Here is a 10,578-nt window from a genome sequence, read left to right as displayed (position 1 = left end):
TGCAAGGTGGTTTTGGTTTTTCCCTTGTACTGTCTCGTTCGTCTAAATACTGTGTGTGGGCATATTATCGCTGGTTCCCAATTGTTGTGATCGGGGTCCTTCTCAGGACTAGATTACTGTGGTGCAGGGATCCTCAGGAGGTAGGGGTTACGCTGGCGGCCTGGACCTCTGTACCTTTAACAGTACCTCCAGGATGAGGGATTAGTCAGGGCCCCAGCTTAGGGTCAGCTTAGGCCCCCTACCTCCAGTATTCTGTGACAGTGTGACAACCACACAGGAGAGCTGACAGATCCTCTATATACTACACCACAAGGGACACATCCTCTATATACTACGCATCATGTGACACATCCTCTATATACTACACCACACGGGACACATCCTCTATATACTACACCACACGGGACACATCCTCTATATACTACACCACACGGGACAGATCCTCTATATACACTGTAACATACCTTGTGGCGGGCTTGCATGGTGCACCATCTCTCACTATGCAAGATTGCAAACTTGATCTTCAGTCCAGTCTGCTAGCCTGGCTTCTATTCATGCTGTCTGTTTGTCTCTGTTCTGACTGCTTAGGGCAGCAGCCCGGTTACTTCCTGTTTTTTGTAGCTGTTGTGGGCACACCCCTAATGCGTCCTCAGCCTATTGCTGTCTGTCACTGGATATTTAAACCAGCTCCACCTTGAAGCTGGTGCCTGAGCAACTCTTATCCTCCGAGGGCTTCTTGCCTGATGTGCTCGGTCCTGTTCTGTTTTTCCTGCCTGTCCGCCTTCCTGGAGGCTGTATTCCCAGGCCTGTCTGAACACGCTCCTAGCCTGTTCGTCCCGCCTTCTGGGGGCCGCATACCCAGACCTGTTATCTGTGTCTTCTAGCCTGTTTGTCCGCCATTCTGGGGGCCGCATACCCAGACTCGCTCCTGTATCTCGCTGCAGTGTCAGTTCCTGTCTGAACACTCAGTTCCTGTCTGAACACTCTCCAAGCCTGTTACCTGTTTTTCTCTATGTCCATACCTTCCCTTTTTCTGCAGAGTCTGAACCTGCACCTAACTCCTACTCGTTGTCGCTGTACTTCCGTTTGTGAGTTTAGAGTCCACTCGCTACTTCATTGCAAGTATCTTGTGTATATCTGGTTCTGCCTTTCCCTTCCAGTCTGTTCCGTGTGAACAGAGCCCTGTCCCCTCTTCTCTGCCTTGCTCACCGCTCCGGCGGTTCCTGCCTGCTCTGCCTTGCTCACCGCTCCAGTGGTTCCTGCCTGCTCTGCCTTGCTCACCGCTCCGGCGGGTCCTGCCTGCTCTGCCTTGCTCACCACTCGAGCGGTTCCTGCCTGCTCTGCCTTGCTCACCGCTCCGGCGGGTCCTGCCTGCTCTGCCTTGCTCACCACTCCGGCGGCTCCTGTCTGCTCTGCCTTGCTCACCACTCCGGCGGTTCCTGCCTGCTCTGCCTTGCTCACCGCTCCAGCGGTTCCTGCCTACTCTGCCTTGCTCACTGCTCCGGCGGTTCCTGCCTGCTCTGCCTTGCTCACCGCTCCGGCGGATCCTGCCTGCTCTGCCTTGCTCACCGCTCCGGCGGTTTCTCCCTGCTCTGCTTGCTCACAGCTCCAGCGGTACCTCTCTGCTCCGCCTTTCCCACCACTCCGGCGGTACCTCTCTGCTCTGCTTGTCTACCGCATCTGCGGTTCTGTTCCTGTATCCCAGTCTGTACTGGACTCTATCCAGCCTGTGCTCCAACCTGCTAGTACCTCCCCGTCTGCACGCCAGCCGCACTGGTCAGTACCCTCCTGTCTGCATAACAGCCGTGCCTGCCAGTATCCTCCTGTCTGCACTCCAGCCGTGCATGCCAATACCCACCTGTCTGTGTGCAAGCCTAACCCGCCTGTTCCTGTATTCCCCGGTGTGGGTCAACAGCCGTGTCCGGGATCTGGCCTGGAGTAGCACCTGGTCCCACTGCTCGGTTCCTCCCTGGTGCACGGCGTCGTTAGCCGTCGTGCGAACTTGGTCGGATCGGGTTGATACTTAGTTACGCCCCTCCAGGCACTCTCTGTTCATGGCACAGTGGAATCACTAAATCACGCACATGCCAGTCAGCCCAGGTGTGTGCATAACATACTACACAACACGGGACACATCCTCTATATACTACACCACACGGGACACATCCTCTATATACTACAGCGCACAGGACAGATCCTCTATATACTACACCACACGGGACACATCCTCTATATACTACACCACACGGGACACATCCTCTATATACTACACCACACGGGACACATCCTCTATATACTACACCACACGGGACACATCCTCTATATACTACACCACACGGGACACATCCTCTATACACTACACCACACGGGACAGATCCTCTATATACTACACCACACGGGACACATCCTCTATATACTACACCACACGGGACACATCCTCTATATACTACACCACACGGGACACATCCTCTATATACTACACCACACGGGACACATCCTCTATATACTACACCACACGGGACACATCCTCTATATACTACACCACACGGGACACATGCTCTATACACTACACCACACGGGACAGATCCTCTATATACTACACCACACGGGACACATCCTCTATACACTACACCACACGGGACAGATCCTCTATATACTACACCACACGGGACACATCCTCTATATACTACACCACACGGGACACATCCTCTATATACTACAGCGCACTGGACATTTCCTCTATATACTGGAGCTGTGTGATGGCTTATTTTTGCCTTGGCTAGATGATGCTTTTATTAGTACAATTTTGGGTGAAATACATATACACTGCACAGTACCACTTCTCTTGTCCTGTATACTGGGTGTCATTCTCAGTATCTGTATTATTCTGTATATATACACTGCACAGTACCACTTCTCCTGTCCTGAATAGTGGATGTAATTCTCAGTATCTGTATTATTATGTATATATACACTGCACAGTACCACTTCTCCTGTCCTGTATAGTGGATGTAATTCTCAGTATCTATATTATTCTGTATATTATACTGGGTGTCATTCTCAGTATCTGTATTATTCTGTATATTATACTGGGTGTCATTCTCAGTATCTGTATTATTCTGTATATATACACTACACAGTACCACTTCTCTTGTCCTGTATAGTGGATGTAATTCTCAGTATCTGTATTATTCTGTATATATACACTGCACAGTACCACTTCTCCTGTCCTGAATAGTGGATGTAATTCTCAGTATCTGTATTATTCTGTATATATACACTGCACAGTACCACTTCTCCTGTCCTGAATAGTGGATGTAATTCTCAGTATCTGTATTATTCTGTATATATACACTGCACAGTACCACTTCTCCTGTCCTGTATAGTGGATGTAATTCTCAGTATCTGTATTATTCTGTATATATACACTGCACAGTACCACTTCTCCTGTCCTGAATAGTGGATGTAATTCTCAGTATCTGTATTATTCTGTATATATACACTGCACAGTACCACTTCTCTTGTCCTGTATAGTGGATGTAATTCTCAGTATCTGTATTATTCTGTATATATACACTGCACAGTACCACTTCTCCTGTCCTGAATAGTGGATGTAATTCTCAGTATCTGTATTATTCTGTATATATACACTGCACAGTACCACTTCTCCTGTCCTGTATAGTGGATGTAATTCTCAGTATCTGTATTATTCTGTATATATACACTGCACAGTACCACTTCTCTTGTCCTGTATACTGGGTGTCATTCTCAGTATCTGTATTATTCTGTATATATACACTGCACAGTACCACTTCTCTTGTCCTGTATAGTGGATGTAATTCTCAGTATCTGTATTATTCTGTATATATACACTGCACAGTACCACTTCTCCTGTCCTGAATCGTGGATGTAATTCTCAGTATTTGTATTATTCTGTATATTATACTGGGTGTCATTCTCAGTATCTGTATTATTCTGTATATATACACTGCACAGTACCAGTTCTCTTGTCCTGTATACTGGGTGTAATTCTCAGTATCTGTATTATTCTGTATATTATACTGGGTGTCATTCTTAGTATCTGTATTATTCTGTATATGTACACTGCACAGTACTACTTCTCCTATCCTGTATACTGGGTGTAATTCTCAGTATCTGTATTATTCTGTATATATACACTGCACAGTGCCACTTCTCTTGTCCTGTATACTGGGTGTCATTCTCAGTATCTGTATTATTCTGTATATATACACTGCACAGTACCAGTTCTCTTGTCCTGTATACTGGGTGTAATTCTCAGTATCTGTATTATTCTGTATATTATACTGGGTGTCATTCTTAGTATCTGTATTATTCTGTATATGTACACTGCACAGTACCACTTCTCCTATCCTGTATACTGGGTGTAATTCTCAGTATCTGTATTATTCTGTATATATACACTGCACAGTACCACTTCTCCTATCCTGTATACTGGGTGTAATTCTCAGTATCTGTATTATTCTGTATATTATACTGGGTGTCATTCTCACTATCTGTATTATTCTGTATATATACACTGCACAGTGCCACTTCTCTTGTCCTGTATACTGGGTGTCATTCTCAGTATCTGTATTATTCTGTATACTAGATGGTGGCCCGATTCGAACGCATCGGGTATTCTAGAATAGGTATGCGGCCGACGGGGCGCAATTAGCAGAGCGGCGTTTAAATTTGGCGCCCAAATCGCTGATTGGTCGCGTTCGGCAACCGCGACCAATCAGCAAAGCGGTGTTTAAATTTGGCGGCAATATCGGTGATTGGTCGCGGGCGGCGGCCGCGACTAATCTGCGAACCGTGTTAGTGAGGACTGGAGAGCGTGTTTAAATTTGGCGGCAATATCGGTGATTGGTCGCGGGCGGCGGCCGCGACTAATCTGCGAACCGTGTTAGTGAGGACTGGAGAGCGTGTTTAAATTTGGCACCAAAATCGCTGATTAGTCGCGACCGCGACCAATCAGCAAAGAGGTGTTTAAATTTGGCGACAATACTGCTGATTGGTCGCGGCATTTGTGTTAAAATCGCTGATTGGTCGCTGGCGCTGCCCGCGACCAATCACCAATTTGGGCGCCAAATTTAAATATCGGACGCGACCAATCACCAATCTTGGCTCCAGATTTAAACACCGCTGTGCTGATTGGTCGCGGCCGATATTTAAAATTGGCGCCCAAATCGGTGATTGGTCGCGGGCAGCGCCAGCGACCAATCAGCGATTTTTAACACAAATGTCCGGATCTTTGTAACACCATGCGCATACTGTGGGGAGATCAGCGGTTAGGGTGTGAAGGGAGGACCGGGAAGCGGCGCTGCGGGTCGGGATACTTCTGCTGCGAGCAGTCGCTCATGTCCCGGGTTCTCCCAGCGGAAGTAGCCGCACAGGCAGCGGCGCTCCCCGGTCCTCACTAATACGATTCCGCCCCCCAGCTCCTCACCAATATGATTCGCTGATTGGTTGCGCTCTCCGCACGCGACCAATCAGTGATCTTGGCGCTAAAGTTAAACACCGCTCTGCTGATTGGTCGCGGCCGCTGCCCGCGACCAATCACCGATTTGGGCGCCAAATTTAAATATCGGCCGCGACCAATCAGTACAGCGGTGTTTAAATGTGGAGCCAAGATCGGTGATTGGTCGCGGCCGATATTTAAATTTGGCGCCCAAATCGGTGATTGGTCGCGGGCACCGCCGGCGACCAATCAGCGATTTTTAACACAAATGTCCGGATCTTTGTAACACCATGCGGATACTGTGGGGACATCAGCGGCTAGGGTGTGAAGGGAGGACCGGGGAGCGGCGTTGCGGGTAGGGATACTTCTGCTGCGAGCGCCCTCTCATGTCCCGGGTTCTCGCAGCGGAAGTATCCGCACAGGCAGCGCCGCTGACATTCATGCGGCTAGGGTGTGAAGGGAGGACTGGGGAGCGGCGCTGACATCCAATTGGTCGCGGCCGCTATTTAAATGTGCCGCACAAATCGGTGATTGGTCGCGGGCCAAGACCGCGCCCAATCACTGATCTTGCGGCTAAAGTTAACCACTACTGTGCTCATTGGTCGCGGACGCTGCCCGCGACCAATCACCCATTTGGGCGCCAAATTTAAATATCGGCCGCGACCAATCACCGATCTTGGCTCCAGATTTAAACACCGCTGTGCTGATTGGTCGCGGCCGATATTTAAATGTTGCACCCAAATCGGTGATTGGTCGCGGGCAGCGTCGGCGACCAATCAGCACAGCGGTGTTTAAATCTGGAGCCAAGATCGGTGATTGGTCGGGTCCGAAGACCGCGACCAATCATCGAATCTTCTTGGTGAGGACCGGGGAGCGGCGCTGCCTGTGCGGTTACTTCCGCTGCGAGAACCCGGGACATGAGCGGGCGCTCGCAGGAGAAGTATCCCGACCTGCAGCGCCGCTCCCCGGTCCTCTCTTCCGCATGGAGATCAGCGACGCCGGCGGTCCTTCCGCTGCTACCGCTGCTACCGGCCGGGAGATGAGCGCCTCGCGCAGCTCATCTCCCGGCTGCATCTCCGTCCCGCAGATGGGTCCGGCGGTCGGGTTCCTTCTGCTGTTGCCGGCTGGGAGATGAGACGGGATAAGACGATTATATATATAGACTAGATGGTGGCCCGATTCTAATGCATCAGGTATTCTAGAATAGGTATGCGGCCGACCGGCTGCAATCAGCAGAGCTGTGTTTAAATTTGGGGCCAAAATCGCTGATTGGTCGCGGTTGCCGAACGCGACCAATCAGCAAAGCGGTGTTTAAATTTGGCGGCAATATCGATGATTGGTCGTGGGCGGCGGCCGCGACCAATCAGCGAACCGTGTTAGTGAAGACTGGAGAGCGTGTTTAAATTTGGCACCAAAATCGCTGATTAGTCGCGACCAATCAGCAGAGCGGTGTTTAAATTTGGCGCCAATACTGCTGACTGGTCGCGGCCGCCGACCGCGACCAATCAGCAGAGCGATGCAGAGCGGGGTTTAAATTTGGCGCCAAAATCGCTGATTGGTCGCCGGCCGCGACCAAACAGCAGAGCGTTGTTTAAATTTGGCGCCAAAATCGCTGATTGGTCGAGGCCGGCGACAGCGACCAATCAGCAGAGCGTTGTTTAAATTTGGCGCCAATCTCGCTGATTGGTCGCGGATGGCGGCCGCGACCAATCAGCAGTGCGGTGTTTAAATTTGGCACCAAAATCGCTGATTAGTCGCGACCGCGACCAATCAGCAAAGAGGTGTTTAAATTTGACGACAATAGTGCTGATTGGTCGCGGCCGGTGGTTGCGACCAATCAGCAGAGTGAGGTTTACATTTGGCGCCAATACTGCTGATTGGTCACGGCCGACAACCGCGACCAATCAGCAGAGCGGTGTTTAAATTTTGCGCCAATCTCGCTGATTGTTCGCGGCTGGCGGCCGCGACCAATCAGCAGAGCAGGGTTTAAATTTGGCACCAATAATGCTGATGGGTCGCGGCCGGCGACCGCGACCAATCAGCAGAGCGTTGTTTAAATTTGGCACAAAAAACGCAGATTGGTCGAGGCCGGTGGTTGCGACCAATCAGCAGAGTGAGGTTTAAATTTGGCGCCAATACTGCTGAATGGTCACGGCCGACAACCGCGACCAATCAGCAGAGCGGTGTTTAAATTTTCCGTCAATACTGCTGATTGATCTCGGCCAGCGACCGCGATCAATCAGCAGAGCGTTGCTTAAATTTGGCGCCAATCTCGTTGATTGGTCGCGGCTGGAGTCCGCAACCAATCAGCAGAGCATTATTTAAATTTGGCGCCAATCTCGCTGATTGGACGCGTCCGGCGTCCGCGTCCAATCAGCGATTTTTAACACAAATGTCCGGACCTTTGTAACACCATGCGGATACTGTGGGGACATCAGCGGCTAGGGTGTGAAGGGAGGACCGGGGAGCGGCGCTGCGGGTCGGGATACTTCTGCTCCGAGTGCCCGCTCATGTCCCGCACAGGCAGCGGCGCTGACATCCATGCGGCTAGGGCGTGAAGGGAGGACCGGGGAGCGGCGCTGACATCCAATTGGTCGCGGCCGCTATTTAAATGTGCCGCACAAATCGGTGATTGGTCGCCGACTTGGCCCGCGACCAATCACTGATCTTGCGGCCAAAGTTAAACAGTACTGTGCTGATTGGTCGCGGACGCTGCCCGCGACCAATCACCGATTTGGGCGCCAAATTTAAATATCGGCCGCGACCAATCACCGATCTTGGCTCCACATTTAAACACCGCTGTGCTGATTGGTCGCCGACGCTGGGCACGACCAATCACCGATTTTGGCGCCACATTTAAATAGCGTCCGTGACCAATCCGCACAGCGGTGTGGAGCCAAGATCGGTGATTGGTCGCGGCCGATATTTGAATGTGGCGCCCAAATCGGTGATTGGTCGCGGGCAGCATCCACGACCAATCAGCACCGTAGTGTTTAACTTTTGCGGCAAGATCCGTGATTGGTCGTTGGACAAGACCGCGACCAATCACCGATTTGTGCGGCACTTTTAAATAGCGTCCGCGACCAATTGGATGTCAGCGCCGCTCCCCCGTCCTCCCTTCACACCATAGCCGCATGGATGTCAGCGGTGCTGCCTGTGCGGATAGTTCCGCTCCGATAACCCGGGACATGAGCGGGCGCTGGCAGAAGAAGTATCCCGACCCGCAGCGCCGCTCCCCGGTCCTCCCTTCACACTCTAGCCGCTGATGTCCCCACAGTATCCGCATGGTGTTACAAAGGTCCGGACATTTGTGTTAAAAATCGCTGATTGGTCGCTGGCACTGCCCGCGACCAATCACCGATTTGGGCGCCAAATTTAAATATCGGCCGCGAGCAATCACCGATCTTGGCTCCACATTTAAACACCGCTGTGCTGATTGGTCGCGGCCGATATTTAAATTTGGCGCCCAAACAGGTGATTGGTCGCGGGCAGCGCCCGCGACCAATCAGCGATTTTTAACACAAATTTCCGGACCTTTGTAACACCATGCGGATACAGTGGGGACATCAGTGGCTAGGGTGTGAAGGGAGGACCGGGGAGCGGCGCTGCAAATCTGGATACTTCTGCTGCGAGCGCCCGCTCATGTCCCGGGTTCTTGCAGCGGAAGTATCCGCACAGGCAGCGGCGCTGACATCCAATTGGTCGCGGACGCTATTTAAAATTGCCGCACAAATCGGTGATTGGTCGCTGTCTTGGCCCGCGACCAATGACTGATCTTGGCGCCAAAGTTAAACACTATTGTGCTGATTGGTCGCGGACGCTGACCGCGACCAATCACCGATTTGGGCGCCAAATTTAAATATCGGCCGCGACCAATCACCGATTTGGGCGCCAAATTTAAATATCGGCCGCGACCAATCACCGATCTTGGCTCCACATTTAAACACCGCTGTGGTGATTGGTCGCGGCCGATATTTAAATTTGGCGCCCAAATCGGTGATTGGTCGCAGGCAGCGTCGGCGACCAATCAGCACAGCGGTGTTTAAGTTTTGCGCAAAGATCAGTGATTGGTCGGGTCCGAAGACCCCGACCAATCATCGAATCGTCTTGGTGAGGACCGGGGAGCGGCGCTGCCTGTGCGGCTACTTACGCTGCGAGAACCCGGGACATCACGGGCGCTCGCAGCAGAAGTATCCCGACCCGCAGCGCTGGTCCCCGGTCCTCCCTTCCGCATGGAGGTCAGCGGCGCCGGCGGTCCTTCCGCTGCTACCGGCCGGGAGATGAGCGCCTCGCGCCGCTCATCTCCCTGCTGCATCTCCTTCCCGCAGATGGGTCCGGCGGTCGGGTTCCTTCTGCTGTTGCCGGCCGGGAGATGAGCGCCTCGCGGCACTCATCTCCCGGCTGCATCGCCGCTCAGCTCCGTCCCGCAGATGAGCCGCTAACGGCCGCCATCTTTTTTTAGAAATCCCCCGGCGCTGATTGGCCGCTGCCGGACCAATGAGCGACGCGGGATTTCCTGGACAGACAGACACACCGACAGACACACAGACAGACAGACAGACAGACAGACAGACGGGATAAGACGATTATATATATAGATATACACTGCACAGTACCACTTCTCTTGTCCTGTATAGTGGATGTAATTCTCAGTATCTGTATTATTCTGTATATATACACTGCACAGTACCACTTCTCTTGTCCTGTATACTGGGTGTAATTCTCAGTATCTGTATTATTCTGTATATTATACTGGGTGTCATTCTCAGTATCTGTATTATTCTGTATATATACACTGCACAGTACCACTTCTCCTGTCCTGTATACTGGGTGTAATTCTCAGTATCTGTATTATTCTGTATATATACACTGCACAGTACCACTTCTCCTGTCCTGTATACTGGGTGTAATTCTCAGTATCTGTATTATTCTGTATATATACTCTGCATAGTACTACTTCTCTTGTCCTGTATACTGGGTGTAATTCTCAGTATCTGTATTATTCTGTATATATACACTGCACAGTACCACTTCTCCTGTCCTGTATACTGGGTGTCATTCTCAGTATCTGTATTATTCTGTATATATACACTGCA

The sequence above is a fragment of the Phyllobates terribilis genome, unplaced genomic scaffold (genome assembly GCF_046119375.1).
Source record: "Phyllobates terribilis strain yellow unplaced genomic scaffold, ASM4611937v1 Scaffold_347__1_contigs__length_1996218, whole genome shotgun sequence".
Classification (NCBI taxonomy): Eukaryota; Metazoa; Chordata; class Amphibia; order Anura; family Dendrobatidae; genus Phyllobates; species Phyllobates terribilis.
Note: the sequence above shows the minus strand (reverse complement) of the source record.